Source organism: Bombina bombina, chromosome 2 (genome assembly GCF_027579735.1).
Source record: "Bombina bombina isolate aBomBom1 chromosome 2, aBomBom1.pri, whole genome shotgun sequence".
Lineage (NCBI taxonomy): Eukaryota > Metazoa > Chordata > Amphibia > Anura > Bombinatoridae > Bombina > Bombina bombina.
The window spans coordinates 1,328,054,488-1,328,070,029 of NC_069500.1; the positions used below are offsets into that span (position 1 = coordinate 1,328,054,488).

General features: G+C 43.5%; 1 protein-coding gene across 1 annotated transcript in view; it reads right to left on the reverse strand.

Annotated features, from left to right (window-relative positions):
* HTT (huntingtin) overlaps positions 1 to 15,542 on the reverse strand; it is a gene marked incomplete in the record, with an annotated part of 1,068,170 nt that overhangs the window by 685,983 nt on the left and 366,645 nt on the right.

Genomic DNA, 15,542 nt, shown 5'->3' on the forward strand with positions numbered 1-15,542 from the left:
GGGTGAAGTGGTGACTGGAGTATAATTTAAAAGATATTTACCTGCCTTAAAAAACAGGGCGGGCCGTGGACTGATCACACAACAGAAGAAAGGAATTTATCAGGTAAGCATAAATTATGTTTTCTTCTGTTATGTGTGATCAGTCCACGGGTCATCATTACTTCTGGGATACCAATACCAAAGCAAAAGTACACGGATGACGGGAGGGATAGGCAGGCTCATTATACAGAAGGAACCACTGCCTGAAGAACCTTTCTCCCAAAAATAGCCTCCGATGAAGCAAAAGTGTCAAATTTGTAAAATTTGGAAAAAGTATGAAGCGAAGACCAAGTTGCAGCCTTGCAAATCTGTTCAACAGAGGCCTCATTCTTAAAGGCCCAAGTGGAAGCCACAGCTCTAGTAGAATGAGCTGTAATTCTTTCAGGAGGCTGCTGTCCAGCAGTCTCATAGGCTAAACGAATTATGCTACGAAGCCAGAAGGAGAGAGAGGTAGCCGAAGCCTTATGACCTCTCCTCTGACCAGAGTACACGACAAACAGGGAAGACGTTTGTCGAAAATCCTTAGTTGCCTGCAAGTAGAACTTGAGGGCACGAACTACATCCAGATTGTGTAGAAGACGTTCCTTCTTTGAAGAAGGATTCGGGCACAGGGAAGGCACCACGATCTCTTGATTGATGTTCCTGTTAGTGACTACCTTAGGTAAGAACCCAGGTTTTGTACGCAGAACTACCTTATCTGAATGAAAAATCAAATAAGGAGAATCACAATGTAAAGCTGATAACTCAGAGACTCTCCGAGCCGAAGAAATAGCCATTAAAAATAACACTTTCCAAGATAACAACTTTATATCAATGGAATGAAGGGGTTCAAACGGAACTCCTTGTAGAACGTTAAGAACAAGGTTTAAACTCCATGGCGGAGCAACAGTTTTAAACACAGGCTTGATCCTAGCTAAAGCCTGACAAAAGGCCTGGACGTCTGGATTTTCTGACAGACGCCTGTGTAACAAGATGGACAGAGCTGAGATCTGTCCCTTTAATGAACTAGCCGATAAACCCTTTTCTAAACCTTCTTGTAGAAAGGACAATATCCTAGGAATCCTAAACTTACTCCAGGAGTAACCCTTGGATTCGCACCAGTATAGGTATTTACGCCATATCTTATGGTAAATCCTTCTGGTAACAGGCTTCCTAGCCTGTATCAGGGTATCAATAACCGACTCAGAAAAACCACGTTTTGATAAAATCAAGCGTTCAATTTCCAAGCAGTCAGCTTCAGAGAAGTTAGATTTTGATGTTTGAATGGACCCTGTATCAGAAGGTCCTGTCTTAGAGGTAGAGACCAAGGCGGACAGGATGACATGTCCACTAGATCTGCATACCAAGTCCTGCGTGGCCATGCAGGCGCTATTAGAATCACTGATGCTCTCTCCTGTTTGATTTTGGCAATCAATCGAGGAAGCAGCGGGAAGGGTGGAAACACATAAGCCATCCCGAAGTTCCAAGGTGCTGTCAAAGCATCTATCAGAACCGCTCCCGGATCCCTGGATCTGGACCCGTAGCGAGGAAGTTTGGCGTTCTGGCGAGACGCCATGAGATCTATCTCTGGTTTGCCCCAACTTCGAAGTATTTGGGCAAAGACCTCCGGATGAAGTTCCCACTCCCCCGGATGAAAAGTCTGGCGACTCAAGAAATCCGCCTCCCAGTTCTCCACTCCCGGGATGTGGATTGCTGACAGGTGGCAAGAGTGAGACTCTGCCCAGCGAATTATCTTTGATACTTCCATCATTGCTAGGGAGCTTCTTGTCCCTCCTTGATGGTTGATGTAAGCTACAGTCGTGATGTTGTCCGACTGAAACCTGATGAACCCCCGAGTTTTTAACTGGGGCCAAGCCAGAAGGGCATTGAGAACTGCTCTCAATTCCAGAATGTTTATTGGCAGGAGACTTTCCTCCTGATTCCATTGTCCCTGAGCCTTCAGAGAATTCCAGACAGCGCCCCAACCTAGTAGGCTGGCGTCTGTTGTTACAATTGTCCAGTCCGGCCTGCTGAATGGCATCCCCCTGGACAGATGTGGCCGAGAAAGCCACCATAGAAGAGAGTTTCTGGTCTCTTGATCCAGATTCAGAGTAGGGGACAAGTCTGAGTAATCCCCATTCCACTGACTCAGCATGCACAATTGCAGCGGTCTGAGATGTAGACGTGCAAAGGGTACTATGTCCATTGCTGCTACCATTAAGCCGATCACCTCCATGCATTGAGCTACTGACGGGAGTTGAATGGAATGAAGGACACGGCATGCATTTAGAAGCTTTGTTAATCTGTCTTCTGTCAGATAAATCTTCATTTCTACAGAATCTATAAGAGTCCCCAAGAATGGAACTCTTGTGAGAGGAAAGAGAGAACTCTTCTTTTCGTTCACTTTCCATCCATGCGACCTTAGAAATGCCAGAACTAACTCTGTATGAGACTTGGCAGTTTGAAAGCTTGAAGCTTGTATCAGAATGTCGTCTAGGTACGGAGCTACCGAAATTCCTCGCGGTCTTAGTACCGCCAGAAGGGCACCCAGAACCTTTGTGAAGATTCTTGGAGCCGTAGCCAATCCGAATGGAAGAGCTACAAACTGGTAATGCCTGTCTAAGAAGCCAAACCTTAGATACCGGTAATGATCTTTGTGAATCGGTATGTGAAGGTAAGCATCCTTTAAATCCACTGTGGTCATGTACTGACCCTTTTGGATCATGGGTAAGATTGTCCGAATAGTTTCCATTTTGAACGATGGAACTCTTAGGAATCTGTTTAGGATCTTTAAATCCAAGATTGGCCTGAAAGTTCCCTCTTTTTTGGGAACCACAAACAGGTTTGAGTAAAACCCTTGTCCTTGTTCCGACCGCGGAACCGGATGGATCACTCCCATTAATAACAGATCTTGTACACAGCGTAGAAACGCTTCTTTCTTTATCTGGTTTGTTGACAACCTTGACAGATGAAATCTCCCTCTTGGGGGAGAGAATTTGAAGTCTAGAAGGTATCCCTGAGATATGATCTCTAGCGCCCAGGGATCCTGAACATCTCTTGCCCAAGCCTGGGCGAAGAGAGAGAGTCTGCCCCCCACTAGATCCGGTCCCGGATCGGGGGCCCTCGATTCATGCTGTCTTTGGGGCAGCAGCAGGTTTCCTGGCCTGCTTGCCCTTGTTCCAGGACTGGTTAGGTTTCCAGCCTTGTCTGTAACGAGCAACAGCTCCTTCCTGTTTTGGTGCAGTGGAAGTTGGTGCTGCTCCTGCTTTGAAATTCCGAAAGGGACGAAAATTAGACTGTCTAGCCTTAGCTTTGGCTTTGTCTTGAGGCAGGGCGTGGCCCTTACCTCCTGTAATGTCAGCGATAATTTCTTTCAAACCGGGCCCAAATAAAGTTTGCCCCTTGAAAGGTATATTAAGTAATTTGGACTTAGAAGTTACATCAGCTGACCAGGATTTTAGCCACAGCGCCCTACGTGCCTGAATGGCGAATCCTGAGTTCTTAGCCGTAAGTTTGGTTAAATGTACTACGGCCTCCGAAATGAATGAATTAGCTAGTTTAAGGACTCTAAGCCTGTCCGTAATGTCGTCCAGCGTAGCTGAACTAAGGTTCTCTTCCAGAGACTCAATCCAAAATGCTGCCGCAGCCGTAATCGGCGCGATGCATGCAAGGGGTTGCAATATAAAACCTTGTTGAACAAACATTTTCTTAAGGTAACCCTCTAATTTTTTATCCATTGGATCTGAAAAAGCACAGCTATCCTCCACCGGGATAGTGGTACGCTTAGCTAAAGTAGAAACTGCTCCCTCCACCTTAGGGACCGTTTGCCATAAGTCCCGTGTGGTGGCGTCTATTGGAAACATCTTTCTAAATATTGGAGGGGGTGAGAACGGCACACCGGGTCTATCCCACTCCTTAGTAACAATTTCAGTTAGTCTCTTAGGTATAGGAAAAACGTCAGTACTCGCCGGTACCGCAAAGTATTTATCCAACCTACACAATTTCTCAGGTATTGCAACAGTGTTACAATCATTAAGAGCCGCTAAAACCTCCCCTAGTAATACACGGAGGTTCTCCAATTTAAATTTAAAATTTGAAATATCTGAATCCAATCTGTTTGGATCAGAACCGTCACCCACAGAATGAAGCTCTCCGTCCTCATGCTCTGCAAGCTGTGACGCAGTATCAGACATGGCCCTAGTATTATCAGCGCACTCTGTTCTCACCCCAGAGTGATCACGCTTGCCTCTTAGTTCTGGTAATTTAGCCAAAACTTCAGTCATAACAGTAGCCATATCTTGTAATGTTATCTGTAATGGCCGCCCAGATGTACTAGGCGCCACAATATCACGCACCTCCCGGGCGGGAGATGCAGGTACTGACACGTGAGGCGAGTTAGTCGGCATAACTCTCCCCTCGCTGTTTGGTGAAATTTGTTCAATTTGTACAGATTGGCTTTTATTTAAAGTAGCATCAATACAGTTAGTACATAAATTTCTATTGGGCTCCACCTTGGCATTGGAACAAATGACACAGGTATCTTCCTCTGAATCAGACATGTTTAACACACTAGCAATAAACTTGCAACTTGGTTACAATCTTATTTAACAAAAACGTACTGTGCCTCAAAGAAGCACTAAACGATTAAATGACAGTTGAAATAATGAACTGAAAAACAGTTATCGCATCAATCCTTGAAAAACAACACAACTTTTATCTTTTAATCACAGTCAATATATAAGTCTCACAGCTCTGCTGAGAGAATCTACCTCCCTCCAAGGAAGTTTGAAGACCCCTGATTTCTGTTAGAGATGAACCGGATCATGCAGGAAATACAAGAGTAACTGACTGGAAATTTTTGATGCGTAGCAAAGAGCGCCAAAAACGGCCCCTCCCCCTCACACACAGCAGTGAGAGAGAAACGAAACTGTCACAATTAAAACAGGCAAACTGCCAAGTGGAAAAATAATGCCCAAACATTTATTCACTCAGTACCTCAGAAAATGCAAACGATTCTACATTCCAGCAAAAACGTTTAACATAATAAATACCTATTAAAAGGTTTAATGTACTTTTAACAGAGTAATTCCAGTGAAATACCATCCCCAGAATACTGAAGTGTAGAGTATACATACATGTCATTATAACGGTATGGCAGGATTTTCTCATCAATTCCATTCAGAAAATAAAAACTGCTACATACCTCAATGCAGATTCATCTGCCCGCTGTCCCCTGATCTGAAGCTTTTACCTCCCTCAGATGGCCGAGAAACAGCAATATGATCTTAACTACTCCGGTTAAAATCATAGTAAAAAACTCTGGTAGATTCTTCTTCAAACTCTGCCAGAGAGGTAATAACACGCTCCGGTGCTATTGTAAAATAACAAACTTTTGATTGAAGTTATAAAAACTAAGTATAATCACCATAGTCCTCTCACACATCCTATCTAGTCGTTGGGTGCAAGAGAATGACTGGGAGTGACGTAGAGGGGAGGAGCTATATGCAGCTCTGCTGGGTGAATCCTCTTGCATTTCCTGTTGGGGAGGAGTTATATCCCAGAAGTAATGATGACCCGTGGACTGATCACACATAACAGAAGAAAATTAGGTTTGGTATTCCTTTAAGACAAACTAATATCTGCATGGTTTTCAAGTAGATTTACACCACATAAATCTCCATGAGAGACCGCTCCAACTGTAGTCCAATGCATCAGTTAACATTGTAAGTAGATTTTAGCATAATTTGTGGCTTGTTCACTTTGAACCTCTTCTGCCATATCTGTTTCTTCCATTTTTTTTAAAATGATTTAATATTTTTATTAAGGCAACAATGGAAATACAGAAAAGAAAAATTAGACATTTGACATAAACCATTAATAAGAATAGATCAGTTCCAGAGGAATTGTGATCTGGTTATCCTAGTCCACTGGTAGTGTCCAGGTGGTGTTGCTAGAGGGACTGTGAAAGCAACGAAGCTCCAGAAATAACCGCATTGGAGTTCTATGAAACCATATTTCACAAGGAAATGGTTAATTAAAAGGGGAGGGGATACTCTAAGATAAGTAAAAAAGAAATAGCTTAGTATAGGGAAATAGAGAGGGTCATTGTTAGGTGAGGAGATATTGTAGGCTAAAATACAGGATAAAGGTTACCCAAAAAAGGCCAGAGATGATAGAGCAAAGTCTTTGAGATGTATGTACAGTAAATTCCCTCAAGACCAATGTCTCCAAGGGTGTAAAAGAGTTAGGTGGGTTATACCTAGGGTCATTTAAGTAATAGGTTAAGGCCAAAAGGCCCAGAAAGCATTGCTCATAGACGCCTTTGTGCCGAAGACCCATGAGCAGGTCTCAATAGATTTAAGATGGTCCATTGTAAAAGGGAGATGTGAGACAGATGGAGAGGTATGAGAGTGCTATTTCCTGGCAGTGGAGAGTTTGGTGGCTGACAGAGAATAATGCAGAACCAATGTTGCGCTGGACATAAGCAGGGCAAGTCCACATGGAATAGGGTGACAAACCCGGAGAAACAGATCCCTTTGAGGGATAACAAATGATGCACTAGGGTCAAGAAATTCTGTAGGTGAGGGCAATCCCACCAAATATGAAGGTAAGTGCCTGCCAGTCCAAAGAAATGTCAGCTAAAACTCATGTTTTTATAGTAGGAAATAACTTACCAAATTATTTTATATATTTTACTTCTAACAGGCTTTATGGCCTGAAATTATGTTTTCAATACAGCATCAAGGACTTAAAAAAGTTTCCCAAAACTCTACATTAGAAGCCGGTAAAGGACCTGAACCTTTTCTCACAGTGAAACAAAACTGCCACCCATATCCAGAGGACAGAAACAAATAATTAAGCAATTGAGAGTTTATATTTTCTGTGGGCATGTTTGTGTTTTTGTCTGTCCCACCATTAGCTGTAAAATGATTTTTATTTGGTGCAAATACTGGACAAGGAAAAACAAAATTTAGGCTTACCTGAAAAATTTCAGTCCACGGATCATCTAATTACTGTTGGGAATATCACTCCTGCCCAGCAGGAGGCGGCAAAGAGCACCACAGCAAAGCTGTTAAATATCACCTCCCTTCCCTCCAACCTCAGTCATTCAACCGAAGCAAAGGAGAGAAAGGAAGCAACAAGGTGCAGGTGTGTCTGAAGTTTATAAAATACCAACAACCTGTCCAAAGAACATGGTGGGCCGTTGACTCATCGTGTCAAGAAATAAATAAATTTATCAGGTAAGCATAAATTTTGTTTTCTTTCTAATGACACGATGAGTCCACGGATCATCTAATTACTATTGGGAATCAATACCCATGCTAGAGGACACAGATGATAAGGGAGGGACAAGACAGGGAACCTAAAGGAAGGCACCACTGCTTGAAGAACATTTCTCCCAAAAGAGGCCTCAGCCAAGCCAAAAGTGACAAATTTATAGAATTTTGAAAAAGTGTGAAGAGTGGACCAAGTTGCAGCCTTGCAAATCTGTTCCACAGAAGCTTCATTTTTGAATGCCCACAGGAAGAGAAAACAGCCCTCGTAGAATGAGCCGTAACTATCTCAGGAGGCTGCTGTCCAGCAGTTTCATAGGCAAAGCGAATCATACTCTTCAGCTACAAAGAAAGAGAAGTAGCCGTAGCTTTCTGCCCCTTACGTTTCCCAGAGAATACCACAAAAAGAGCAAAAGACTGACGAAAATCCTTAGTCGCCTGTAAATAGAATTTTAATGCACGCACCACATCCAGATTGTGCAAAAGCCGTTCCTTTTGAGAAGAAGGATTAGGACACAAGGAAGGAACAACAATCTCCTGATTAATGTTCCGGTCTGAAACTACTATAGGGAGAAACCCTAACTTAGTACGCAAAACCACCTTATCCAAATGAAAAATAAGGTAAGGAGACTCATACTGTAATGCCGAGAGCTCTGACACTCTACGAGCAGATGAAAACAAAACTTTCCAAGATAACAACTTAATATCTAAGGAATGCATAGGCTCAAACGGAGCCCCTTGAAGAACTTTAAGAACTAAATTAAGACTCCAGGGAGGAGTAACTGGCTTGAACACAGGCCTGATCCTGACCAAGTCCTGACAAAACGATTGTACGTCTGGGATGTCCGCCAGACGTTTATGTAACAAAATAGACAAGGCAGATATTTGACCCTCTTGGAGAAAGGACAGAATTCTAGGAATCCTAACTCTACTCCAAGAGTAGCACTTGGATTCACACCAATATAGATATTTACGCCATAGGTGTCTCCAAGGTGGAAGAGATGACATGTCCACCAGGTCTGCAAACCAAATCCTGCGAGGCCACGCCAGTGCAATGAGGATCACTGATGCCCTCTCCTGCTTGATTCGAGCAATAACCCGAGGTAGAAGAGCGAACGGAGGAAATAGGTATGCAAGACTGAAATTCCAAGGTACCGCCAGAGCGTCTATCAGTACAGCCTGAGGACCCCTTGACTTTGACGCGTAAAGGAAGCTTGGCATTATGCTGAGAAGCCATGAGATCCAATTCCGACTGACCCCATTTGAGAATCAGGCTGGAAAACACTTCCGGATTGAGTTCCCACTCCCCCGGGTGAAAGGTCTGCCTGCTAAGGAAGTCCGCCTCCCAGTTGTCCACTCCTGGGACGTGGATCGCCAACAGACAGCAATTGTGGGTCTCCGCCCACTGAATTGTCTTGGCTACCTCTGTCATGGCCAAGGAACTCCAAGTTCCTCCCTGATGGTTGATGTAAGCCACTGAAGTTATGTTGTCCGACTGGAACCTGATGAACCGGGCCGAGGCTAACTGAGGCCAGGCCAGAAGAGCATTGAAGATCGCTCTCAGCTTCAGAATGTTTATGGGTAGAACAGACTCCGACCGAGTACATGTTCCCTGAGCCTTTAGAGAGCCCCAGAGGGCTCCCCATCCCAGAAGGCTGGCGTCTGTTGTCACAATCACCCAAGAGGGTCTGCAAAAGCAGGTTCCCTGGGAGAGATGATCCTGAGACAACCACCAAAGAAGAGAATCCCTTGTCTCCTGCTCCAGCTGTAATCACAGAGACAGATCTGCATAATCTCTGTTCCACTGACTGAGCATGCTTAACTGCAGAGATCTGAGGTGGAAACGGGCGAACGGGATGATGTCCATTGCCTCTACCATCAGACCGATTACCTCCATGCACTGAGCCACTGATGCCCGAGGAGAAGACTGAAGAGCTAGGCAAGAATCGAAAATCTTTGATTTCCTGACTTCTGTCAGAAAAACATAATTTATGTAAGAACTTACCTGATAAATTCATTTCTTTCATATTAGCAAGAGTCCATGAGCTAGTGACGTATGGGATATACATTCCTACCAGGAGGGGCAAAGTTTCCCAAACCTTAAAATGCCTATAAATACACCCCTCACCACACCCACAATTCAGTTTAACGAATAGCCAAGAAGTGGGGTGATAAGAAAAAAGTGCGAAAGCATATAAAATAAGGAATTGGAATAATTGTGCTTTATACAAAAAAATCACAACCACCACAAAAAAAGGGCGGGCCTCATGGACTCTTGCTAATATGAAAGAAATGAATTTATCAGGTAAGTTCTTACATAAATTATGTTTTCTTTCATGTAATTAGCAAGAGTCCATGAGCTAGTGACGTATGGGATAATGATTACCCAAGATGTGGATCTTTCCACGCAAGAGTCACTAGAGAGGGAGGGATAAAATAAAGACAGCCAATTCCTGCTGAAAATAATCCACACCCAGAATAAAATTTTTAATGAAAAAACATAAGCAGAAGATTCAAACTGAAAACACTGTCTGAAGTACGTTTCTACCAAAAACTGCTTCAAAAGAAGAAAACACATCAAAATGGTAGAATTTAGTAAAATTATGCAAAGAGGACCAAGTTGCTGCTTTGCAAATCTGATCAACCGAAGCTTCATTCCTAAACGCCCAGGAAGTAGAAACTGACCTAGTAGAATGAGCTGTAATCCTTTGAGGCGGAGTGTTACCCGACTCAACATAGGCATAATGAAATAAAGATTTCAACCAAGATGCCAAAGAAATGGCAGAAGCTTTCTGGCCTTTTCTAGAACCGGAAAAGATGACAAATAGACTAGAAGTCTTTCGGAAAGACTTAGTAGCTTCAACATAATATTACAAAGCTCTAACAGCATCCAAAGAATGCAATGATTTCTCCTTAGAATTCATAGGATCAGGATATAATGAAGGAACCACAATTTCTCTACTAATGTTGTTAGAATTCACAACCTTAGGTAAAAAATTCAAAAGAAGTTCGCAGCACCACCTTATCCTGATGCAAAATCAGAAAAGGAGACTCACAAAAAAAGAGTAGATAATTCAGAGACTCTTCTGGCAGAAGAGATGGCCAAAAGAAACAAAACTTTCCAAGAAAGTAATATAACGACCAAAGAATGCATGGGTTCAAAAGGAGGAGCTTGAAGAGCCCCCAGAACCAAATTCAAACTCCAAGGAGGAGAAATTGACTTAAAGACAGGTTTTATATGAACCAAAGGTTGTACAAAACAATAAATATCAGGAAGATTAGCAAACCTTCTGTGAAAAAGAACAGAAAGAGCAGAGATTTGTCTTTCAAGAAACTTGCGGACAAACCTTTATCTAAACCATCCTGAAGAAACTGTAAAATTCTCGGTATTCAAAAAGAATGCCAAGAAAAAAGATGAGAAAGACACTAAGAGATATAAGTCTTCCAGACTCTATAATATATCACTCTAGATACAAATTTATGAACCTGTCACATAGTATCAATCTTTGACCAAGAATCAAGCGTTCAAACTCCATACCTTAAAATTAAGGTTTTGAGGCAGAAAGACTGGTCTTAACGGAAGAGTCCACAGCTGGCAAAAGGCCATCCGGACAAGATCCGCATACCAAAACCTGTGAGGCCATGCTGGAGCTACCAGCAGGACAAACGAGCATTCCTAAGAATATTGGAGAATACCCTTGGAAGAAAAACTAGAGGCGGAAAGATATAGGCAGGATGACACTTGTAAGGAAGAAATAATGCATCCACTGCCTCCGCCCAAGGATCCCGGGATCCGGACAGATACCAGGGAAGTTTCTTGTTTAGATGAGAAGCCATCAGATCTATTTCTGGGAGTTCCCACATTTGAACAATCTGAGGAAATACCTCTGGGTGAAGAGACCATTCGCCCAGGTGCAACGTTTGGCGACTGAGATAATCCGCTTTCCAATTGTCCATACCTGGGATATGAACCGCAGAGATTAGACAGGAGCTGGATTCCGCCCAAACCAAAATTCGAGATACTTCTTTCATAACCAGAGGACTGTGAGTCCCTCCTTGATGATTGATGTATGCCACAGTTGTGACATTGTCTATCTGAAAACAAATGAACAACTCTCTCTTCAGAAGAGGCCAAGACTGAAAAGCTCTGAAAATTGCACGGAGTTCCAAAATATTGATCGGAAATCTCACCTCCTGAGATTCCCAAACCCCTTGTGCCGTCAGATACCCCCACACAGCTCCCCAACCTGTAAGACTTGCATCTGTTGAGATTATAGTCCAGGTCGGAAGAACAAGAAGCCCCCTGAACTAAACGATGGTGATCTGTCCACCATGTCAGAGAGTGTCGTATAATCGGTTTAAAGATATTAATTGAGATATCTTTGAGTAATCCCTGCACCATTGGTTCAGCATACAGAGCTGAAGAGGTCGCATGTGAAAACGAGCAAAGGAGATCGCATCTGATGCGGCAGTCCTAAGACCTAAAATTTCCATGCATAAGGCTACCAAAGGGAATGATTGTGACTGAAGGTTTTGACAAGCTGATATCAATGTTAAACTTCTCTTGTCTGACAAGGACAGAGTCATAGACACTGAATCTATCTAGAAACCTAAAAAGGTTACCCTTGTCTGAGGAATCAATGAACTGATCGGTAAATTGAACCTCCAACCATGAACTTGAAGAAACAATACAAGTCGATTCGTATGAGATTCTTCGAAAATGAGAAGACTGAGCAAATACCAAGATATCGTCCAAATAAGGAAATACCAAAAAACCCTGTTCTCTGATTACAGAAAGAAGGGCACCGAGAACCTTTGAAAAAAAATTCTTGGAACTGAGGCTAGGAAAAACGGTAGAGCCAAAAAACTGGTAATGCTTGTCTAAAAACATAATTTATGCTTACCTGATAAATTCCTTTCTTCTGTTGTGTGATCAGTCCACGGGTCATCATTACTTCTGGGATATAACTCCTCCCCAACAGGAAATGCAAGAGGATTCACCCAGCAGAGCTGCATATAGCTCCTCCCCTCTACGTCAGTCCCAGTCATTCGACCAAGAATCAACGAGAAAGGAGTAACCAAGGGTGAAGTGGTGACTGGAGTATAATTTAAAAGATATTTACCTGCCTTAAAACAGGGCGGGCCGTGGACTGATCACACAACAGAAGAAAGGAATTTATCAGGTAAGCATAAATTATGTTTTCTTCTGTTATGTGTGATCAGTCCACGGGTCATCATTACTTCTGGGATACCAATACCAAAGCAAAAGTACACGGATGACGGGAGGGATAGGCAGGCTCATTATACAGAAGGAACCACTGCCTGAAGAACCTTTCTCCCAAAAATAGCCTCCGAAGAAGCAAAAGTGTCAAATTTGTAAAATTTGGAAAAAGTATGAAGCGAAGACCAAGTTGCAGCCTTGCAAATCTGTTCAACAGAGGCCTCATTCTTAAAGGCCCAAGTGGAAGCCACAGCTCTAGTGGAGTGAGCTGTAATTCTTTCAGGAGGCTGCTGTCCAGCAGTCTCATAGGCTAAACGTATTATGCTACGAAGCCAAAAAGAGAGAGAGGTAGCAGAAGCTTTTTGACCTCTCCTCTGTCCAGAGTAAACGACAAACAAGGAAGAAGTTTGGCGAAAATCTTTAGTTGCCTGCAAGTAGAACTTGAGGGCACGAACTACATCCAGATTGTGTAAAAGACGTTCCTTCTTTGAAGAAGGATTTGGACACAAGGATGGGACAACAATCTCTTGATTGATGTTCCTGTTAGTGACTACCTTAGGTAAGAACCCAGGTTTAGTACGCAGAACTACCTTGTCTGAGTGAAAAATCAGATAAGGGGAATCACAATGTAAGGCTGATAACTCAGAGACTCTTCGAGCCGAGGAAATAGCCATTAAAAACAGAACTTTCCAAGATAACATTTTTATATCAATGGAATGAAGGGGTTCAAACGGAACACCCTGTAAAACGTTAAGAACTAAGTTTAAACTCCATGGTGGAGCAACAGCTTTAAACACAGGCTTGATCCTAGCTAAAGCCTGACAAAAGGACTGGACGTCTGGATTTTCTGACAGACGTCTGTGTAACAAGATGGACAGAGCTGAAATCTGTCCCTTTAATGAACTAGCTGATAAACCCTTTTCTAAACCTTCTTGTAGAAAAGACAATATCCTAGCGATCCTAACCTTACTCCAGGAGTAACCTTTGGATTCGCACCAGTATAGGTATTTCCGCCATATTTTATGGTAAATCCTTCTGGTAACAGGCTTCCTAGCCTGAATCAGGGTATCAATAACCGACTCAGAAAAACCACGTTTTGATAAAATCAAGCGTTCAATTTCCAAGCAGTCAGCTTCAGAGAAGTTAGATTTTGATGTTTGAATGGACCCTGTATCAGAAGGTCCTGTCTTAGAGGTAGAGACCAAGGCGGACAGGATGACATGTCCACTAGATCTGCATACCAAGTCCTGCGTGGCCAAGCAGGTGCTATTAGAATTACTGATGCTCTCTCCTGTTTGATTTTGGCAATCAATCGAGGAAGCAGCGGGAAGGGTGGAAACACATAAGCCATCCTGAAGTTCCAAGGTGCTGTCAAAGCATCTATCAGAACTGCTCCCGGATCCCTGGATCTGGACCCGTAGCGAGGAAGTTTGGCGTTCTGGCGAGACGCCATGAGATCTATCTCTGGTTTGCCCCAACGTCGAAGTATTTGGACAAAGACCTCCGGATGAAGTTCCCACTCCCCCGGATGAAAAGTCTGGCGACTCAAGAAATCCGCCTCCCAGTTCTCCACTCCCGGGATGTGGATTGCTGACAGGTGGCAAGAGTGAGACTCTGCCCAGCGAATTATCTTTGATACTTCCATCATTGCTAGGGAGCTTCTTGTCCCTCCCTGATGGTTGATGTAAGCTACAGTCGTGATGTTGTCCGACTGAAACCTGATGAACCCCCGAGTTATTAACTGGGGCCAAGCCAGAAGGGCATTGAGAACTGCTCTCAATTCCAGAATGTTTATTGGAAGGAGACTCTCCTCCTGATTCCATAGTCCCTGAGCCTTCAGAGAATTCCAGACAGCGCCCCAACCTAGTAGGCTGGCGTCTGTTGTTACAATTGTCCAGTCTGGCCTGCTGAATGGCATCCCCCTGGACAGGTGTGGCCGATAAAGCCACCATAGAAGAGAATTTCTGGTCTCTTGATTCAGATTCAGAGTAGGGGACAAATCTGAGTAATCCCCATTCCACTGACTTAGCATGCATAATTGCAGCGGTCTGAGGTGTAGGCGTGCAAAAGGTACTATGTCCATTGCCGCTACCATTAAGCCGATCACCTCCATGCATTGAGCTACTGACGGGTGTTGAATGGAATGAAGGACGCGGCATGCATTTTGAAGCTTTGTTAACCTGTCTTCTGTCAGGTAAATCTTCATTTCTACAGAATCTATAAGAGTCCCCAAGAATGGAACCCTTGTGAGAGGAAAGAGAGAACTCTTCTTTTCGTTCACTTTCCATCCATGCGACCTTAGAAATGCCAGAACTAACTCTGTATGAGACTTGGCAGTTTGAAAGCTTGAAGCTTGTATTAGAATGTCGTCTAGGTACGGAGCTACCGAAATCCCTCGCGGTCTTAGTACCGCTAGAAGGGCACCCAGAACCTTTGTGAAGATTCTTGGAGCCGTAGCCAATCCGAATGGAAGAGCTACAAACTGGTAGTGCCTGTCTAAGAAGGCAAACCTTAGATACCGGTGATGATCTTTGTGGATCGGTATGTGAAGGTAAGCATCCTTTAAATCCACTGTGGTCATGTACTGACCCTCTTGGATCATGGGTAAGATCGTCCGAATAGTTTCCATTTTGAACGATGGAACTCTTAGGAATTTGTTTAGAGTCTTTAAATCTAAGATTGGCCTGAAAGTTCCCTCTTTTTTGGGAACCACAAACAGGTTTGAGTAGAACCCTTGTCCTTGTTCCGACCGCGGAACCGGATGGATCACTCCCATTGTTAACAGATCTTGTACGCAGCGTAGAAACGCTTCTTTCTTTATCTGGTTTGTTGACAACCTTGACAGATGAAATCTCCCTCTTGGGGGAGATAATTTGAAGTCTAGAAGGTATCCCTGAGATATGATCTCTAGTGCCCAGGGATCCTGAACATCTCTTGCCCAGGCCTGGGCGAAGAGAGAGAGTCTGCCCCCTACTAGATCCGGTTCCGGATCGGGGGCTCTCGGTTCATGCTGTCTTTGGGGCAGCAGC